Raw genomic sequence first — 22,542 nt, 5'->3', positions numbered from 1 at the left:
GTGGGGGGTGGATGAGTGGTGGTGCAGGGACAGGGCAGATGTGTCTGATTGAATGGGAAAGGCTACGGGTCAGCCAGGGTGTGCATGGGGGAGGCTCCCCAACTCCCTAAAAATCCCTTCCCCTACCAAAAAACGGTTGCATCCTTCTCCCACTCACACGCAAGAACCCTCCAGATTCACTCCTAGATTCCTTCCCAGCAATTAGTTCCCTCTCCCTCAACTCCTCCATTACTCCTGACTCCCCCAAGCCTTTGCACTGCTTCTGAGGGATGTGGGAAATACATTTCTGTATTGTAGTTTAAATGAATTATTACTTAAAGTTCTATATTAATATGCCTAGTAAGGAATCTATTCATCAAAAAATATTTCCTGAATCTTTTTTGTTGTCTGTATTGTTACAAACATACTCAATAATGGGTATTTTGAAATAAATTACCAAAATAATTGAAACTGGCATGATTATATTATTTCAACAAATAAAATATGCAGAATTTTAAAATATGTGCAAAATGTTTAATTTTTTACACGGAATTCCTCCAGGAGTAACAGAATCTCTCTCTCTGGCCCAATGACAATACAAGTATTTTATATTATTCTAGTATTTTATACGAAGTGGAACAGCTGCAACAGGACAAATTGAGAGATACACTTCCCAAAATACCCTGCAAACTGGTGACTATGGCACTCATGTGGGAGATGAGACGCAGTTTTAAAAATCTGCTTCACATCACATAGGGGAGGAGGGGAATTCAGGCCCAGATCTCCCACATGTCAGGTGAGTGCCCTAACCACTGGCCTAAAGGTTATAAGGGAAGCAGCTGTTGTGCCAGCCATTTTGTGACTCTAGCTTTTCATTTCCCTTGCTTTTATTTTTAAAATGTCTAGACGCAAAAGTTAAATACAGTAAAACCTCAGCGTTACTAACTCCTTGGTAATGGAGGTTGTTCGTAACTCTGAAATGTTTGTAATGCTGAACAAAACATTATGGTTGTTCTTTCAAAAAAGTTTACAACTGAACATTGACTTAATACAGCTTTGAATCTTTACTACGCAGAAGAAAAATGCTGCTTTTAACCATCCTAATAAAATGAAACAAGCATGGAAACAATTTCCTTATCTTCTCAAACTTTTTTTTTAAACTTTCCCTTTATATTTTTAGTAGTTTACATTAAACACAGCACTGTATTTGCCTTTTTCTGTCTATGCGTGTCTCTTCTGCTGCTTGATTGCGTTCATGAGAGTCCCTGGTTACAAATGAGGTGTGTGTGGTTGACCAGTCAGTTTGTAACTCTAATGTTTGTAACTCTGAGCTTCTACTGTATTGAACAAAATGTTTTATTCAACCCAAAATGAAATGTTTGTCAATTGTTTTGATTTGCTGAAATTATTTGGAATTTTCAGTTCCATTTCAGGTCAAATAAAAAAAAATTCGATTTTTCAGAATTGACAACAAACTGAAAAGTCAGTTATTCATTCAGCTCTCATTCTGGCCTCATTATGAGCAGTTTTTCAGGGACCCCTTTATAAGGACCCTCACATGACTGCAATTGTCAAATTATTATTTGATCCTCACATCTCTGTACATGATTGTCTAAGCCTGTTGCTGCAATATCACACAAGTGACCAAACCAGTCACATATGGATGAGAATTTAGCAACCAAGTGCTGATTATTGTAAATAAAGACAATGTGTTATCTTTATGTATTGTTTTCATTGTTTGTTTAGACTGTAAACACCTCCAGGTGGTTCTACACTTTGAATTCATCCATACAGCACCAACCACGCTGTTCAATATTTGAAATCACCCAATTGATTTTCAGGGCACACAGCAAGGCTCATCATTTTAAGTAAGCTGCTGACAAAGCAACAGACATGTTGGCAAAGCAAGGCATTGTTTATCAGCGCCATGATCACACCCTTAATTTCACACGGGTAGACTGCTGCACAGAGCCTTAAATAAATGCTCCCCAAATAAGTATAATTTTGGTCCCAGGTAAACAGTTGTGCAGGGGATGAAAAGGCCCCTTAAAGAAATGAAATGTTTATCATTGTTTACAGTCATTTAAATAACAAATTACATGAAGGCTATTGTGCCATACACAGTTAATGACTCAAATCCTCTTCACCAATAAGAATAAATCGAGTCTCCATGATAGCCTTTCCTCACAGGAGAGACTCTTAAGACCTGGAATCATCCTGGCTGCCCTTTGTTATCCCCTCTCAAAAGCAATCATAGTTCTCCACAGAAAAATGTGACCAAGCTTAAACATGGTATTCTAAATGGAGTGTAAGCGGCACTTTGTACAGCAACAGTATTGCATTTTTATTCATGTTCTGGTCCTCTAGATTCATGCCAATATCCTGTTTGCCTTTTCTTATTTTAATTGCAGTCATAAACCAGGCTGATGGCTTCAGGTTTTCTACAGCTCCTCCCCAAATACTTTTCCTGGTCACACCAGCATGACTATTCCATTCAATACATACTCCTTAATTTGGTCCATTACCCCAATAAACCACAATTTTCACCTGCCTGAGATAAAAATCAGGTAGGAGGCATGACATTTACTAGAAAAATAAAGCTTCTACATAACCAGCCTTTTATGTTCAACAAATAAAAGATATAGCTTCTGTAATGTACACATAAAATGTAAAGGGGTTAGTGTGAGCAAATTGAAGATGGTCCAGGGAACAGTGGGCTGGAAAAATTCCTAATAAGAATTCCAGAAGCTGCAGGCTGTGAACAAGCAGCATTATCTTCCAGACTGAAACCAGAGGGTGTCTGAATTTAAAATCTTTGGATCTGATTATTTTCTGTGCTGACATCTATTCAGTGCAGCAGTAGGGAGAAGCGGGAGGGCAGAGTCAGGGAGCTGCCCCAGCCGTGCCACATTATGCCAGTTGAGAAATAACAGAGTGCCAGCAGGCTCCGCCCCCACCCCTGACATGCCCGATGCAATCTTTACATTAGAGTCAGGTGCAGGAGGCAGTTGGCATTGGTGCCACTTCTGCCAGCTTTATACCAGCTGAGAGCTCCCCCACACCAAGGGAATTTTTAGCTGGCCACTTAGGAGCAGAGCTCAGCCATCTGAGTGGCACAAACTGACTGAAATAGGAGAGAATTTTGCCTTCTGTACAGGGAGGTATCCTCTCTTTTATCTATGTTCTTGCTTTCATATAATTTCTATGAAAATCATGATCAAAAAGGCCTTTAGGGTTTGGAGTGTCCTGTTGTTTACAGGAGTCTAATCCTGCTTTGTGTTACTTTACATTTATCAAAGTTAAACTGTATTTTTTAGGAACTTAAGCAGCCATCTAAATCCTTCAGAATCTAGTTGTGCTGGTTTTTACTATTGCACATAGTTCCAATTGTGGTAAAATTAAAGCTTTAAAATCAGACTCTTGATACTGTTACCCCAAACATTGATCTGTATTGTAAACAAGTGTTTCAAATCCAACATCCATTTTCACAGGCCTTTTTTTTTTTTTTAAACTTCATCAGTAATCCTTTCCGTGGGGTCCAATTAGCTATTGTTTTTGTACCGGATCAATTGAGGGGTTTTATTTTCTGCTTTTGTTCCTCTTCTACTGATGAAGAGGATCCAGTCTTTTGATAACCATTGCCACTCTATTCAGTCCACACTTGTCTTAACTTGCCCTCGCTCATCGGAGGAGATTAACATACTCCTCTCCTGCACAACTCCTGATTTCCCTTCTCTCTAAGGACGGAAACAAAGTAAGTGGTTAAGAAAAAATCCACTGTTTCCTCATTCTCTGTCTACATTCCCCCAGTGAATTAATTCTCTCACATGTCTTCTGGGTACTGTAAATGTATTTGAAAATCCCTTGATCCTAGACTGAAATATGCTGCACAGTTCCCCATGTTCAGAATTTATTTTTGCTCTTAATTATTGATACAGTTGATTTGTTTACAAAGTAAATTGTAGGTTTATTTTAAAAGCCTTTCACTTGTTGCTTCCATCCTGCCTTCAGATGGTTTTCCCAGTTTCCCACAGTGGTATCTGCGGCTCTTTTGCCCATGTAGTTTTTTCTGTACTACCGGGCAGAATGTCAGTGGCAATCCCTCCAACTGCTGGCCTGCACCTGTGCTACAAATTAATGAATTCTAATCAAAACACCTCGGGGAGTTTCACAATCTCTCAAAGTCACTTTTGTGTTGCTTCATCTAGCACTCCCACCTAAACAAGTGTTTCAAATTGGATGATAGCACCTGAGGGTTTACTAGATCCGAGATGGTCCCATTTTCCAACCTTATTAAATCAAAGTACTTGGTTCATTTCCAAGGAATAGATCCAAAATGTCCTCAGGCTATACTGACCATTCAACAAACTGCATTATAAAACAGTTCTATCCTAGTGTACCTTTAACAGCCTTCCTTAGCTTTTGTATGGTTATTATTCCAGTCAACATCTGAGTGATTTAAATCCCCTACAATCAATATCCAGGCCTCCTTTCAGGTGCCTCTTATCTGTACAAACATTTCAGAAACTATTTTTTTCTAACGGTCCTGAAGGTCTGTAGCAACAACCACCTCCTTTTTCATCATCAGCTTCTCTCCATAGTGTCCCTGCTGTGTAAGCCACAATACATTTCTCTTGGGAGACCCAATATCATCCCTCAGCAATATTGCCTGCCATCCTAGTCAGCTTTGTGTCCTGACGTTTTAAAATCCCAGATATTTTCCTGGTTGGTTGTACAAAATATCTTCCTAATCCCAGGTAACATTTACTCACTTAGAAATGAGTGATATCCCGTTACAGAATAGTGATGCTTTTTACCAATACCCAGGCAAATTCCACTTGTGGAGAACCTGCATATGTGAAGTACAAGCAACTTTATAAAAGTCAGCAGCGTGCTTGATGCTCTTTCTCTAACATTTACAGTAGCTGAAGGAGAAAAGTTTAGTTTTCAGAATAAATTGAAAAATAAATTTCCCTGAAAAAAAAAAAAAATCTGTGATCGTGATCTGACTCCAGCCAACAGTGTGGAATTTGTCGGCTGATTTAAAATTAACAAAACATCAAAATGAAATCTATTATGAACATGTACAAACTACACTGGACCCCTGACCAAAGATGGGATTCCCTCTCCCCCCATTTTCATTTAAAAAAATGTTTCTTTTTGTTTCTACTGATAAAGACCATGAAAAATCTCTTGCCCCCAAAATTTGTGTCTCTTTTTAAATCTGCTACAATTTACAAAGCCTCATTTTACCCCCATGAATTGGAGGTTCATTACAATTTCTGTGAACTAGTCAATGGCTGCTAAAGGGGTTGTCAGTTAAAATCCAGTGAAATTTCTACATGATGCTCACAATGGTGTGACAAATTGAGATAGAAGGCAGGGGCACATGAAGGGTGCACTAATTTCAATCAACTCTTTCCAAGTGCGTGAATGCCAGAGTGATTGGATCTCGAATTTCATCATATGTGTGAGTATTGCTTTATTGTGAACATTTACATTAGCAGTTTAATCCCTTTAGGAAAAGAATACTGAAAATTGGTTTCAAAATGTTCCCTTCATTAAATCTGTAGCAATTTCTCTTGAAATAAAAGGCACAATCTGAGCTGGTAAGAACCTAACAGATGAACTGTTAGAAACATTAGATAAGGACCTTTCAACCCTTAAAAGGAAAGAAATTTTCCTGTACATTTCCCAACTGAATTATTGCAACATTTTAAAGTCATTTTGGGGAATGGAATTTTAAGTGAAGGGCTGCAATATAGATCATGTGTTTAAAAATATGCTATAAAATCTATACATTAAAGTCAGGGGGGGGTATGATGTACACCATTTTTTCTTAACCTTCATTTTATACACATTGAACTAAATGGTGTCATTTAGGCACTACTCTACATCGGCGATAGCATGCAACTGGACCACCCCACAGGAAAATCATAGAGGGACTGTGTTTCAGGAAGCACCTTTCCTCCCCAGTACACAGGAGACCTTTTCAGGCTGCGTCATCACTTGACTCCTTGCACCTCCCTCACCCGCTACTATGCACCCAAGCTGGTGCAAGGGGCAATCTGGCCCCCTGTGGGAGTTGATAAGTCACCCACGTATTCTTACGTCATTTTCACTGATGCATGCACATCATGCTACCTATCCATCAATCTTAGTACTTCCAGGGAACCTTTCACCATCATTTCCGAGTACAGGGTACAAGACAAAACTGTGTGCTTGCTCAGATTTACGCAACCCCCATTGAAGCCAGTGATTCGTGTGTGCCTGTTACAAAGGGTAGAATTTGGCCCACTAGCACTTTAATTAACAACAGAATTCGACAATACTGGCCTCTGCTTTTTTGCCTCTCCCATTTGTAGCAGCTTTGGCATCCTGTGGTACATTTGCGTGGCTGTTCTCCATCACTGTTATTATAATTCCTTGTCTTTCATTACTGGGGGGAGTTTTGTCCAAAGTGGAGTTTCCTCTGTAAATGATCAGGAGTAAGCTGACTTATCTTCTGCTTATATGCCTGTTTTAAAAAAGGAGGTCAACTGACAGTCCAGTCAATGTACACTCTCCCCCAAGAAGTGAATTCAAATTAATGTCTTCATCGACATAATGGGCCTCCTTCCATAAATATGCTGAGAAAAGAATGACAAAGCACCTAAAACTTGAGCAAAACTCCATCTGCGGCTAGGTATAATACCCACCCATTTTTCAGAAATATTTAAGTCTTTTTTTTAAACTACAAATCTATCATGGAGGATTAAGAGCAACGTGATACCCACAGCATTAGGCAACTCTTGGTTTGTTAGTGGTTGAAATAAGCATGTCCTTGCATTTTCTACACACACATTTCAAAGCATCTGTAACTTCCACTTCTGGGAAAATTGCTGTTGCATTATGAGAAAATAGTCACCATGTAAAAAAACGTGACACCAAACAAATGTCAACATACAGTGTCCACACATAGAAAAGCAATGGAATAGGTTTCTTAACTACCTTCATTTATATGGACAAAACTTAGCCACGCAGTTGAACAGCATTTTAGGAAATATGGTGTAGACTGTGCCTTTAAGAAACCCTGTAGTGACACTCTCCAGGAAATGCAACCACAGGTAGACATAGTTCATCCTGAGTAAGCTGGACTTAAGGTCTGTTTGTTGGAAAGGCTTGGGTTGTATATTTGTTAGCTGCCTCCTTGTCAAATACCAAACTAGGCACATTAAATGGGCTTAAAATAACAGTGACCCATGGCTCACAAAAATCAAATCCCTATGATCCACTGGTCTTCATATTGTATGACAGATTCAGAATAAGATATACAGTACAAATATATGAGTGGAGGAAATCGGAAATGATACAGATGGATCAAGTTTTCTAGAACCACACTTTCATGATCTCACATTCTGGTGTCAATAATTTAATAGAACAGTCAGGGACAGAACAGTCAGTCTCGGTAGAATAGAAGTACATTCACATCTAACATGACATTGATAGCAATATGGTAGTCAGGAGACATATTGTGACATGTTCCTCTGTTCTGATAGCCCATCTTTCTCAAATACATAGATTCTAAGGCCAGAAGGGACCACTGTGATCATCCCATCTGACCTCTTGCATAGCACAGGCCATAGAACTTCGGCAAAATAATTCCTAGAATATTTTTAGAAAAACATCCAATTTTGATTTAAAATGGTCTGTGATGGGGAATCCACCACAACCCTTGGTAAATTGTTCCAATGGTTAATTACTCTATTAAAAATTTATACTTTATTTCCAGTCTGAATTTGAGTAGCTTCAATTTACAGCCATTGGATCTTGTTATGCCTTTCTCTGCTAAATGGAAGAGCCCATTATTAAGTACTACTTCCCTATGTCGAGAGACAAGGTGGGTGAGGTAATATCTTTTATTGGACTAATTTCTGTTGGTGAGAGAGAAAATTTTGAGCTTACACAGAGCTCCTCTTGAGACTTCTTCAGACCTAAAGAAGAGCTCTGTGTAAGCTCGAAAGCTTGTCTCTCACCAACAGAAGTTGGTCCAGTAAAAGATATTACCTCACCCATCTTGTCTCTGATATCCTGGGACCAACTCAGCTATAACACTTGTCCCCGTGAAGGTACTTATAGACTGTAATCAAGTTCCCTCTTAACATTCTCTTTAGCTGAAAGAGATTGAGCATTGTGAGTCCGTCACTGATTTCACATCCTTTAATTAATCTTATGGCTCTTCTCTGAACCCCCTCCAATTTATCAACATCTTAATTGCATTGTGAACACCAGTATTCCAGCAGCAGTCACACCAGTGTCAAATATAGAGGGGAAATAACCTCTCTACTCCTAACCAAAATTCTCCTGTTTATTCACACCAGGATCACATTACATCAGGGGTCTCAAACTCAAATGACCACGAGGGCCACATGAGGACTAGTGCATTGGCCCGAGGGCCGCACCACCGACCACCACCTCCTGCTGCCCCAACCCCACTGCACCCCTTTGGTGAGGCCCTACTCATGCCCTGCCTCTTCCCACCCCTTCCCTGCCCTCATTCCAACCCCTTCCCTGAAAACCCCACCCCAACTCTGCCCCCTCCCTGCCCCCAGGGCTGTAGGAGGGCTGTGGCAGGGGGCTTAGGCCAGAGGGTTGGGGTGCAGGAGGGGTGTGGGGTACAGCAGGGGGCTCAGGGCAGGGGGTTTGGCTAGAGGAGGGTTTCAGGGGGCGGGTCCGGCCTGGCGTGCACCGGGGGCAGGGCAGGTTCCCTGCCTTGCCCCCCAGTGCGTGCTGGGCCAGAGCTGCTCTAGGTAAATGATTGTGTGTTTTCTTCCAGGTCATCGATAAAGATGTTATATGGCATAGAGCTAAGAACAATCCCTGCGGGCCTCCACTGGAAACAGACTCCTCAATGATGATTCCTCATTTACAGTTAAATTTTGAGGCCTATCAGTTAGCCAGGTGTACTCAATTGAATGTGTGCCATGTTAATTTTATATCATTCCAGTTTTTTAATCAAAATGTTGTGTAGTACCAAGTCAAACACCTTACAGAAGTGTAAATATATTACATTAACCAAACTTGTAATCTCATCAAAAAAGAGATCAAGTTAGTTTGACAAGATTTATTTGCATTAATTATATTTCCCTCCTTTTGTTCTTTATTAAAAAAGAGTCCCATAACAGACACTCCATTATCTTGCCCAGGATTGAGGTCAGGCTGAGAGGCCTCTAACTACTGAGGTCAGCCAATTTACTCTTTTTTAAAATTGGCACAACATTTGCTTTCTTCCAGTCTTCTGGAACTTCCCCAGTGCTCAAAGACCTATTTAAAATCAACACTAATGGGCGAGCAAGCTCTTCAGCAAGATCTTTTAAAATTCTTGGATGTAAGTTATCTGGACCTGCTGATTTAAAAATATTCTAATTTCAGTAGCTTCTGTTTAGCATCCTCCAGAGACACTAGTGGAATGGAAAGAGTATTAGCATTATATCATGAGACTGCATCACCTATTTTCCCCCAGATACAGAACAGAAATGTTTATTGAATTTATTATTGATAATTCTACCATTTCCATCTAGTAATAGAGCAACACCATTGTCAGGATTCTTTTTGTTCCTAATATATTTTTTTTAAAATCTCCTTCTTATTGTCTTTAACTCTCCATGTGTCCCTTTGCTTCCCTTATCAAATTTTCTATAATTCCTAACTTCAGATTTATATTCTCATTGTTATTATTCCACCCCCCCCCCTTTTTTTTTTTTAATTAAACACAGCTGCCTTCATTTTCCCCTCTAACCTAGGTTGGTTTTTTAACCAGCACAGTCTTCTTCCTCAATTGTGGGATAAGGATCCTTGTCCAAAAAAGGCTAGAAGCTAAGATCCCAATTCAGAAAAGCATGCTTATACAGGAAAGTGCATAAGCATATACTTAACTTTAAGTTCATGCTTCATTGGGACATAAGAATACACTTAAGTGCTTTTCTGAATTGGGGCCTAAGGACAATATATTAGAAATTAAATAGAAGCATATATATATTTAGTCCTTAAATTCAGTGGAAGTCCTGCTTGAGTAAGGCATGCATGTGCATGTCCTTTTTGTGTATAGGGCCCTTGCTTCTCAAATAGCTCCAAAAGTTTCACAAAAGCAGTATTACATCTTAAAAACAGTTCCCAAATATAGCTAGAATATCAAATTCTAGATTCCATGATAGACTCTTAAAAGAAAAGATGTTCTGAACTAGAACAACAAAGAAGCAGTCAATTTAACAAACTCTGCCAGAAAATTCCTCAAAGGAATTTTATTGAAAAAAAAAAAGCACTTTGTGCAAATTCATTATATTATATGCATTCGATACTGTCTTTAAACTGCCAGAAGCCCAGCATTAACTCATAAATGGCTGGGTTTGTGTGTGCACAAGCATTCAGTCAAACAATTAAGGACCAAATCATTAGACTTTGTAAAACAGAAGACAAATGTTCAAGCCAATTTTGTTAAATCTGGAAGCCACACAAGAGACGTCTGGATTGTTTAATATGCTCCTTTCTGTGGTGCCAGAGATCATTCTTGCTGCTGCATTTTGAAGCTGCAGCTTCTAAAACAATGATGCTGGCAGAGCTACAAACAAGGAATTACTCTAATCCAATCTGGATGTCACTAACGCATGTAAAACTATTTTCAAGCTTCCAAGGGTCAAGCAGGATTAAATCCTTGCTACATTAATAAGATAGAAAAAAAGAGTAACAGCCTTTAAGTGTTTACGTCTAAAGTGCCAGTTGAGTACAGAGTAACTCCCAAATTGACAGAAATGGGCTACAGTACTTTGTCCCAAAGAGTTCATGGAGTTGATTTTTGGTTGTGCGATTTTTACTGGCAAGAATCAAATCCCTTTAGCCAAATAAAGCTCATCTAGCCATGAACCTTTGCAAATTTAAAAGGAGTACTTGTGGCACCTTAGAGACTAACCAATTTATTTGAGCATAAGCTTTCGTGAGCTATAGCTCACTTATAATCCTGCAAATGCAAACCTGCCTCACTAGGGACTGTTACAAAATAAATATATACTGTTACTAACAGCCACCTGAAAAACAGCAGAAAATCTTTGCCATAACTGGAGATAGTCGAAATACTGGGTTATATTCAGATTAATCTCTTCCAACCCTTGCCCCCCAAATTTGGATTCTAATCCCTGGATCTGAACCTTACCTAACCTTTGGTTTTCGTTCCAGCTCAGACCCAAAACCTGAGGGGAGAGCAATTCTTCATATCTAGTTATTCTGATAGTAATGATATGGTGTGACGCACTATATGATTTTATAAAAATATGCTAATGAGTGAATATAATGTAACTGGAATATGCTTCATACAAAAGGTCTCTTGTAAGGTATCATTACAAATCGTATAATCTACAGAGTGTGGTCATCCTATTTCTATAAATGTATCACTTGTATCTAAAACTAAAAATATAAAATATAACTGAAGGCCTATTGTAATTATGCAAAATGTAGGCTATTAATGGCGATTTGGAATCTTGATGGCTCCCATTAACCCGGACAATTGTCTGTAGATGGCTCTGTTTCACCTGTAAGTCTTCCTGTGTGCTGGCAAGTGGGTAATGAAGTCTTACAGTGACATGTGATCATGTCACCTGAACTGGAACCCTTTTTAACCTGGTGCTTTCCATTGAGAAGGAGGGGGTGGGAACCTAGAGGGGGACAAAGGATTCCTGCCTTATGCAAAAATATATATAAAGTGGGTGAAACAGAACAAAGAGGCAGCCATCATGAAAAATCCCCTAGCTACTACCAGAGCTGGAACAAGGGCTGTACCAGGGGAAAGAATTGTGCCCAGACTAGAAAGGTGTCGGGTCTGTGAAAGAAACTTATTGAAACATCTCTAAGGGTGAGATTTTATCTGTATTCAGTTATTGCTGTACTAGACTTAGACTTGTGTTTTATTTTATCTTGTTTGGTAATTCACTTTGTTCTGTCTGTTACTACTTGGAACCACTTAAATCCTACTTTCTGTATTTAATAAAATCACTTTTTACTTATTAATTAACCCAGAGTATGTATTAATAATTGGGTGCAGGGCAAACTGCTGTGCATCTCTATCAGTGTTGTAAAAGGCGAACAAATTTAGGAGTTTACCCTGTATAAGCTTTATACAGGGTATAATGGATTTATTCCAGGCAGGGCACTGAAGTCCTAAGCGGACAGGGCAGGAAAGCAGGAGCAGAAGTAGTCTTGTGGCTGTCCCAAGGGGGTTTCTGTGATCCAACCTGTCACACATGGTATGATCCATAATGCAGGTAGTGAAACGATATGAGCCATGATGCAGGTAGCCCCCATCACAGTAAAACTTAAGCAATATGGGATGGCTGGGTCATGCGAGACAACAAGATGTCAGATATGTTGGCCAGACTGTACAGGAAATAGTAGTCGTGGGACAAAGGCCATGAGGAAGACCTAAAAAAGGTGGTTTGAGATGCTGAAGGAGGACATGAAACAAATTGGTGTCATCGTGGAAGATGCACTTGGACAAGAACGTGTGGAAACAGTCAGCCCTGACTGATGGGAAGAGAAAAAAATTGTTCTGATACTGACCAAAATTATGGGAATCCTGCCAGAAGAGCTGAACTTTCCAACAGTCAAATGTGGTAGGAATCTCAGATGACCTCCTGGGATTTTCACTATTTGAGGCAGGAATCTAATAAGATTATTTCACAAAATTTTGGTGCACTCGAGACCAAACACTAAGCCTAGCACTGGCTTTGAAGTCAAGCTCAAAACACTAACCTAAACCTAACAGGATCTGGATCTGAACAGCCCTCTTTGGTGCATTTCTACAGTCTCAGGAAAAAGTACTGTATGTGTTTGAAAGGGTAAACAAAGGGACAAGGCCCAAACCTGAAGGATCATTTATATGGCTCAATGTAGACCCAAACTAACCAAGCACTAAAACAACCAAAGTATGAATGTCCCAAATGACCACAGTAACATCCAAGGTGATTAAACAAGCTCCTATAGACAACAGTAGTAAACACTATCCAGAGATTCAACAAAACTAACTCTGGAACTGCAGTCTTACTAGTCATAAGTAAACAATTACTGTGCTATGATCCAGCTGTAGATGGATTGAGATTTTCACTTGTAGTCTTATTGGAGTTGATTTCATGAGAAGTTGCATTCACACTACCTAGATGCATAATTATAAAACATTTAGAGCTTTATTAAAAATTAGTCTGTAATTACTAATTTCCAGGAAAATATTTTTATGAAATTGACAAACATGTCACCAACTCAGATTTCCTCAACTAAAGTTTCCAAGAAGCAAGTTTCCAAGAAAGATCAAAACAGCATTCTCCACAGCTCTTAGTGCAGTTGTCTCTCTCGACAAAGCAACCTGCAATGAAAATACTGGTGCAAGGGGATGAACTGGTTCCCCTTTCAGTGACCCTAGATAGTTCTAGTTTATAGGCACAGAGCATTTCCCATGGAGTCCATTCAGATACTGTGAGGTAACAATTTTAGCAGACTGAAATACAAAACTGTGCTTTAATATGTTGTTAAAAAAAAAAAAAAAAAAAAACCACCACACACACTTACCCACCAGACAAGCATGAACTGTGTAAATAAGAGTAGATTAAAGATTTAGGTTCAACTGAAAACAGCTGAGGAGAGGAAAAAAAAAAAAAAAAAAAAAAAAAAGATAAAGGATGCCATACCACAGTATCATTATGGGACCAGGGGGCATGGATCAGCGTTCATGTCACACTCCTGTCCGTACCGAGCGTGGGCCAAGGAAGCGAATGATCCAACCAGTGGACCACATTTGGTGATGAATCCTGGTCATGTGCCGCCTGAGGCATGTTGCACATATGCTAAGATGATGATGTGGCCACAGGTCTAACCAGGGGATCCCTGTAGGCACAATCTCAAACCAAACATGGAAATGAGTAGTTATCCAATGGGGTGGCATTAAACCATGTTTCCACAGGCCACTGTATGAATAACTCTTATTATCTGTGACATAGTCTTGTGCATAAAGGCTCCATCCTGTTCTCACTGCGGTCAGCAGGAGTTGGTTCAAGCCCTATAAGAGAAAAAAAGCCATCACAATCTGCAAGGGAAGATGTTCAATTAGGATCTAGGCCTGAGGGTTTAGAATGATCATCACCTGCCTACAAAGAGCTGCTGGCATATCTTCCTCCTAAACAGCTCTTGGGGGAAAAAAACCCACCACCTTCCCTAACTTGAGAGCACCTCGAGTTAGAGAGTCTCCACTAGTGCTCTAGGCCACCAGACAAGAGCTCTATATCAGCGAATGTCCCAGAAAGCCTGGCTCGAGTGTTCAACCTCACAAAGATCAACCACAGGAGCCACAAGTGTTGAATTTATGAGAGCTGCCGAAAACCTAGTAGCTTCACCTGCCTACTAATAATAGAGAAGGGAAAAAGAGGTGGTGGAGAAAAGGAAACCGTGTAAGACAAGGAGAAGGCAGGGTGGTCACAAGTCAGAAGACGTATGATGATAAACACTCACCCTCTGAAAGCTATTGTATGTGCCACTAGTGTCACTGTACTGAGAGAAATTGAATTTCTTTAACAACTTCACAGATTCCAATTTAATATTTCAGTCATAATTTTAGCACATCATCATCCGGTTATTGAGCAGTAGTATACTATTGGTCAGCCTTGCTCTGAGAAGGGGATGCAGAAAAGCTCTAGCTGTACTCCACCCCCCCTCCCCATGTATCCAAGCTGTCCATGTGCACTACCCACACTGGAAGAGGCTATTAAATGATCATACAGATATAAAAGACCCACTAGAGCATTGAGTCCATTCTTTGCATGCACAGGATATAGCCAGTGGCCCATGGAACACATTGCATGCTATTTTCCACCCCATGCATGGTTTAAAAAAAGGAATTAATATGCTCATATTCAAACTGCTTTCAGCCAAACTATCCAGATGCTAGTGCCCAGCTGCATATTAGTAATGTTCTGTGGGCAGAACCCCATGGCTCCAACTTGCCTGTCCTGCTGTGCAGAACATCTGAAGGAAAATGAAATGTGAACATAAGTCACAAAAGCCAAAATTACATTCTTAGCCAGTTTCTGCATGTGCCTCACATTAAAAAATACTTAATGTACAAAATAGATGAGAGAGAAAAGGAAAAGATAACCCAGACGGAGATATCTATAGAAAGAGAAAAGATTTCCTAGCATTGGCTTGGAGCTAGTGTCAGGATTCCCAGCTCACGTAGACATACGCATGATAAATCTCATCTAGATAGCAGACTAAGGCCTTGTCTACACTTCGGGGGTAAGTCGACTTAAGTTACGCAACTCCAGCTACATGAACAATATAGCTGGAGTCCACGTAGCTTAGCCTGACTTACGGCAGTGTCTACACTGTGCTGGGTCGATGGGAGACACTTTCCCATCAACTTACCTTACACATCTTGTTCCTGTAGAGTACTGAAGTCAACAGGAGAGAAATCTTCACTAGACCCTCTAAATCGACCCCCGGTAAATTGATCGCCTCAGCGTCGATCCCCTGTAAGCCTCGACATGCCCTAAAAATAGTAGTGTAGCTATGAAAGCATGAGCAGTGGCATGGGCTAGCCACCCCAAGCACATACACAGGTTCTCCCAGGGTTTGTACTTGGGGCAGCTAGCCCATGCCAGCACTGCCTGGGCTACCACAGCTCCACTACTATTTTTAATGTGCTAGCTAGAGGAGAAGTAGAGCGAGTATGTCTATGCAAGCTGGGAATCACACCCCCTTCTCCAAGTGTAGACGTAACCTTGGATTCTTTTGTACTGTTCTTAGCACCACCACCTTCTTGATCTCCCTTTTCCTTTTGGCGTTTTGTACATTGCCAAGATTTCTTTTGTCCTACAGTTGCAGTTTTCTCATCTGAAAAACTATTAAAAAGTAACTAATAAATGATTGTGGAAGTAGATGGCTTAGGCAACTCATAATAGACTCTAGAGCTGTTTGCCCTGAGGTTGGCAGTTCCAGTCCAAGCCAGGTTGTAGTGACTAAAGCTGGTTAAAACATTTTCAACTAAATGTTCTTCCATCGAAAAATGTTGTTTCATCAAAGCTGAAACATTTCATGGGATGGACTCTGCTCACTTCCAGAGAGAGACAGACCCAAATCACAAACCTGACCTTTCTGATCCAAAATAGCTGTTTTTACACAATTCAGTTTCACAAAAACATTTGAAAGCTTTTGGTTTTGTTCCAATGCAGAAAGAAAACAAATTTCAAAACCTCAAAAGTTGTCACAAAACAGAACTGTTGTTCTCGGCCAGCTCTAGTAGTGGCCAAAAGTTGTTATCCTCTGATGGTTTGCTCAGCAGCCTGACATGAGTTACTCAGGGTGCAGGTGTGTTACATTAGCTAATGGCATAAATATAAAGGGAAGGGTAACCACCTTTCTGTATACAGTGCTATAAAATCCTTCCTGGCCAGAGGCAAAACCCTTTCACCTGTAAAGGGTTAAGAAGCTAAGGTAACCTCACTGGCACCTGACCCAAAATGACCAATGAGGAGACAAGATATTTTCAAATCTGGAGGGGGGGTGGGGAACAAAGGGTCTGTCTGTGTGATGCTTTTGCTGGGAACAGATCAGGAATGCAGCCTTACAACTTCTGTAAAGTTAGTAAGTAATCTAGCTAGAAATGCGTTAGATTTCCTTTTGTTTAATGGCTGGTAAAGTAAGTGTGCTGAATGGAATGTATATTCCTGTTTGTGTCTTTTTGTAACTTAAGGTTTTGCCTAGAAGGATTCTCTATGTTTTGAATCTGATTACCCTGTAAGGTATTTACCATCCTGATTTTACAGAGGTGATTCTTTTACTTTCTTTCATTAAAATTCTTCTTCTAAGAACCTGATTGATTTTTCATTATTCTTAAGATCCAAGGGTTTGGGTCTGTGTTCACCTGTACAAACTGGTGAGGATTCTTATCAAGCCTTCCCCAGGAAAGAGGGTGTAGGGCTTGGGAGGATATTTTGGAGGAAGACGTCTCCAAGTGGGCTCTTTCCCTGTTTTGTTTAAAAAGCTTGGTGGTGGCAGCATACGGTTCAAGAACAAGGCAAAGTTTGTACCTTGGGAAGTTTTAAACTAAGCTGGTAAAAATAAGCTTATGGGGTCTTTCATGCAGGTCCCCACATCTATACCCTAGAGTTCAGAGTGGGGAAGGAACCTTGACAGCTAACATCAGAGATTGCATCATATGGTAGTAGGCAGTCTCAGCAAGGAGTTTAAGGACTTCATGGATATGAAGGGTCAGATCCTCAGCAGGTGTACCTCCATGATTTCAACCAACACACACCAGCTGAGGATCTGGCCAAATGAATTACCCTTTTATCTTTAGGTTTTTATGACACTAGATACTTTTCCTTAAGGTTTCCCAACATTGCTACTATTTGTCCAGCTCTACTGGTAGTAGCGAGAATTCTAGTACAGCCAACACATGCATCCACCAGAATATTAAAATGTGTCATCCCGACTCACTTTGTGTAGCTACCACCACCATATCTACACTAACAGTAGAAACAGTGGCTTACTCTAGGACAGACTTCTAAATGGTCCCTTCACATACAGGATATTGGTGGAGTCATGTGGGAAAGACTGACCTGTCACATCTTGTTCTTTGAGTAAACAGAATGCTTCAGCTTCTGGGGTTGTTGGCTGCCACCAACACTTAAGTTACACACAATGCTGTAAAAGACAAGGGATTGGTATTTAAATGTGTTGGGTATGCAAAAAGTGAGGAATACATTCTCCCCTCAAAAGGGATTCCTGTGTGTGCTTTTACATACTCTAGGGAGGGAGACAAGCTGGCTTGTATTGTTTAATATGGCCATTCTACATCTCATGCAAAGAGAAAAAATTATATTAGTAAATCTGATCATGAAACACACACACCCAGCCTAACCTGAACTCATGGGCTTCTGAGTCAAAGTGCTGTAGGCGATGATTATTGAGAAAAGCCAGTCATGTTCTTGTAAATTAGGCACCACAGTGAGCCCAGATGGCCCCCTAAACGTAATAAAAACATATGACATTAGGAAAATGTTAACCATTTCAGTATCATGAAAAGTAACTGCTGGGTCTCTAAATTCTATTAATTTTCCATAGAATTGCCATTTCAGATGACAGCATAACAGCAGTAGGTCCTGTTTCAAAGCCTACTGAAAAATGCTTAGTGACTTCCATGGGCTGTGGATCAAGCCTTTAAACTATAAAGTCTTCCTTTGCATTTCTGCAGCACCTGGCACAAACCCTCTAAGTGTTCGGACTCACCCGGAGGCGCCTCCTGCTGGTAGTCATCGGGAATAAGCGCATCCAGCCACCAGAGCGCCCTCTGCAGGCCAGTGATCAGCCTTACCACCAGCCGCCCCCCCCCCCCCCCCCGTGTCCCTCCCATGACCCAGTGCCCCTTTCTCTGGGGTGCTGCCCCCCTGGCAGTACCACCACACTCTCAGGTTCTGGGTCTCCCCACCCAGGGGAATCCCCACCCTCTAATCCCACCTTGCCTCAGTCTGGGCTACTGCCAGTCCCCACTTAGCCCCTTGTATCGGGGCAGACTGCAGTATATATGCCACTCATCACAGGCAAGAGGGTTTTGGACCCGCTGCCACCGCCTACCCATGGGCTGCCCCTCTGCAACCCTGCACCTATTCAGCCTGTAGTCAGGCCTGCAGCCTAAGGCTTTCCAGGCCAGAGCTCCCAGCTCCTCTAGCCCTTCTCCAGCCCTGCTGCAATCTAGGTGTCCTGCCTGGCACCTTGCAGCCAGGCCCTTTTCCCTCTACAGGCAGGGGGAGACTGACAGGGCTCCTAGCTCACTGCCTCTTATAGGGGCCAGCTGGGCCTGATTCAACTGGCCACAGCTGCAGCCTTTCCCTTAATCAGACAGGGCTTTTCCCCACAACCCCAGCCCTCTCCCAGGGCTGGCTCCAGCCCTGACAGGGATGGAGCGGGTAACCACCCCACAACACACACCCTCCCTCAAAATCCCACACCCTGGGGAAGGGGGGTCCTCAAGCCTGTGCAACCCGGAGATGTCCTGCCAGCCGCGCTCGCTTCTCCTCACTGTCTTTCAATTTGCGGGACAGATCTTCCTTCTACTGGTGGGTTTTTTGGAGCCCCACCTCCACCGTCCAATGGGCCTGTTCCGCCGTCTCCAGCTACGCACGCAGGTCCGAGTCCCCCAGGCCCTCTTCCTTCCGGGTCTGGGTCCCCGCTGCTACCTGCTCAACCCCCATCTGGGTCCCAGCCTCGCGCTGGGCCCATGTGGTCTGGGTCTCACCCTCGGCGACTAACCCTGGGACAGCCTGGGTTCCTGCCTCCCGCAGGGATCTCTCCATCCCGATTGCCGCCTCTATCAGTTTGGGCCCTTCCGGCTGCACAGGCACCTCTTCTGGCTTCTCCTCAGCTCCTCTGAGGGGGCAGTGCCTTTTTATACGCCCAGGTGCCCGGCAGCCCCAGCAGGCATCCCGCCTCCATGCTGCCCCGGGTCTCAGCATCCTTCTTTTTTCCCCTCACCAGGCCAACCCTCCCTGGGTTGCCCTCGGCCATATTCCTCCAGGCAGGGCACTCCCGCTCTAGGTGTCCCCTTTGCCCACAGACCCAACACGCCCGCAGCTACCTAGGTTCCTTCACCCAGCGGACTGCTTGGGCGCTGTCCCGTTTTGGGGTGAGGTCCCCTAGCTCAGCCCCATAGGGACAGTCCAATCTTAAGTGTCCCCACCTGCCACAGGCGTAACACATCCTTTGTTCCGCGTCAGGCCTCCTGGCCCTGGCACTTGTCTCCTCTTCCTGGCACTTGTCTCCTCTTCCGGCTTGTTGCGGTTCCTCCCGAACTCCCGCCAAAGGAGTTGCACTAGGGCCCGCTGTTCCCTCACTAGCTGAGCCATCTGTCCATGGAGGGCCTCTTGCACCTTCCACAATTCTTCCTGGGCCTCCCGGGTTCCCTGCAGGATGTCAGCCCCCTTCCTCTGGGACGTTGATACCGGGGCCCATGCCGGGATGACACCCGGAGTCTCAGCAAAGACGACCCCGGTGTAATTGGGATCCATCCTCCCCTGCTTCTCCACCTTCTCTGTCTCTGGGCAACAATCCTACTGTCCTTGCCCTGGCCCCTAATATCAGGGGCAGACCACATGTGCCCGCATTCTCCACCACTTCTAAGCAGTCGGACTCCCCCGGCAGCGCCTCCTGCTGGTAGTCATCAGGAATTAGCACGTCCAGCCACCAGAGTGCTGTCTGGAAGCCGGTGATCCACCTTACTGCTGGCCCCCATGTCCCTCCCAGGACCCAGTGCCCCTTTCTCTGGAGTGCTTCCCCCTGGCAGTACCCCTACACTCTCAGGTTCTGGGTCTCCCCACCCAGGGGAACCCCCACCCTCTAATCCCAACTCACCTCAGTCTGGACTACTGCCAGTCCCCACTTAGCCCCTTGTATCAGGGGCAGACTGCAGTGTATACGCCACTCATCACAGGCAAGGGGGTTTTGGACCTGCTGCCACCACCTACCCATTGGCTGCCCCTCTGCAACCCTGCACCTATTTGGCCTGTAGTCAGGCCTGCAGCCTGAGGCTTTCCAGGCTGGAGCTCCCAACTCCTCTAGCCCTTCCCCAGCCCTGCTGCAATCTGGGTGTCCTGCTCAGCACCTTGCAGCCAGGCCCTTCTCCCCCTACAGGCAGAGGGAGACTGACAGGGCTCCTGGCTCACTGCCTCTTATAGGGGCCAGCTGTGCCTGATTGAACTGGCTGCTGTGGCTGCTCCCTTAATCAGACAGGGCTTTTCCCCACAGCCCCAGCCCTGTCAGGCCCGGAGCCGGTAATCACCCCGCTACACCGTCCCTTTTGCCTGCCTCCATTTGTCTCTGCACAGGATCTCAACAATTTCTGGCAAGAGAAAATTGACAAAAAATCAAAACAATCTTCTCCCTCCCCTCAGCTTGCTTTCCCTTCTCTCTTCCCCTCCTAGTCTCCAGTCACAGACGCAGGAGTTTCTCATCTGTTCTCCTCCTCTAACCCCTACACTTGCCCCAGTGACCTCATCCTAAACCATCTCCTGATCTCATCCCCTCCCTTACTCATCTCCTTAACCTCTGCCTCTCCTCTGGCTCTTTCCCCTCACAATACAGACATGTTTTAGTCTCTCTCCTCTTAAAAATATCCTGACTTTGCCTCTCCAGCTACTGCCACCTCTTCTTTTCATTTCTAACTTCACTGAATGCACCATTCACAATTTGGAGTTCCTCTCCTCCAGTTCCAGCCTAGACCCTCTCCAATCAGCTTCCACCCCTTGCACTCCACTGACATCACTCTCGCCTAAGTCAATAATGATCTCTTCCCAGCCATATCTCCATTCCCATCCTCCTTGACCTGTTAGTTGTCTTTGACACAGTCAGCCATGCTCCATCTTGAAATCTTGTTCTGCTTTGGCTTCCATCGCTCTATCTTCTGCTGGTTCTTCTCCTACCTCTCTAATCACCTTTAGCATGTCCTTTAGAGGATCCTCCTCATGCCCCCCCCCATCAACTTTCTGTGGGGATTTATGATGGGGAACACTTACCTGTGGTACTGCATAGAAGTTAGGTACTTTGATCAAACTCTGCCCCTGTCTATAGCATCCCCTGTTGCTGGGTCACTTTGGCACAGTGGTGTTCTCCTTTCCAGTAGAAGGTGACTTGGCCCCCTAGCCATGTTACCAGCTGAGCCCACCCCCTTCCAAGGCAGAGGATGTGGGGAGTAACATAAGTCCAATGTCTCACAAAAGAGAGTCTTCAGCAAAGTCCAGCCTTCTGTGGGCTGCATGCCCTTACCTCAGGACTTATAGAATCATAGAATATCAGGGTTGGAAGGGACCTCAGGAGGTCATCTAGTCCAACCCCCTGCTCAAAGCAGGACCAATCCCCAACTAAATCATCCCAGCCAGGGCTTTGTCAAGCCTGACCTTACAATGTCTATCACCAGGGGGAAGAGGTTTGTGTCCCCTTCGTGAGACAGGGTTGGTAGGGGAGACCGGGCCCTCCCTCTCGCCTAGGCTCCAACCCAGGGTTCTGTGAGAGACAGAGATATCAAGGCTTTGCTTCAAGCCTGCCTCCCTGGGCCACCTCCCACCACTCACTTGCCCACGAGGCGTTGAAGTCCTTCACTTAAAGTCCAACAGAAAATAGCAAAAACAACCGAATCTTCAGCCGAGCTGGGCTCAGCTGGTAGCCTTCTTTGCATGCTAACCCCACCTTCAAACTGACCCAAGTTCCTTGGTTTAATTCCCACTGTGCAGGGGCTCTCACAGTCTCCATCAGCCTGTGGTTTCAGGCAGGCTACAATCCCTGATCAGCCCCTATCTCTAGTCAGGCTCCCAGTTCAGGACTCAGCCTCCCAGTCTGCTCTCAGCCCAAGAGAGAAAGCTCTCGGCCACCTCTCACCTGGGTTTCCTTCCTGGACCCTCCTCTAGGGTCTCAAATGTATTTGATCATGCCCTGCTTCTTTTTGTCTGTAGTAGTTTACGGTCCCACACCTCAGGCAACCGGCCAGCAGCCAATGCTCTCTGG

The sequence above is a fragment of the Chelonia mydas genome, chromosome 6, assembly GCF_015237465.2.
Source record: "Chelonia mydas isolate rCheMyd1 chromosome 6, rCheMyd1.pri.v2, whole genome shotgun sequence".
NCBI lineage: Eukaryota > Metazoa > Chordata > Testudines > Cheloniidae > Chelonia > Chelonia mydas.
The sequence above is the reverse complement of the archived record's forward strand: the minus strand, read 5'-3'. Positions refer to the sequence as shown.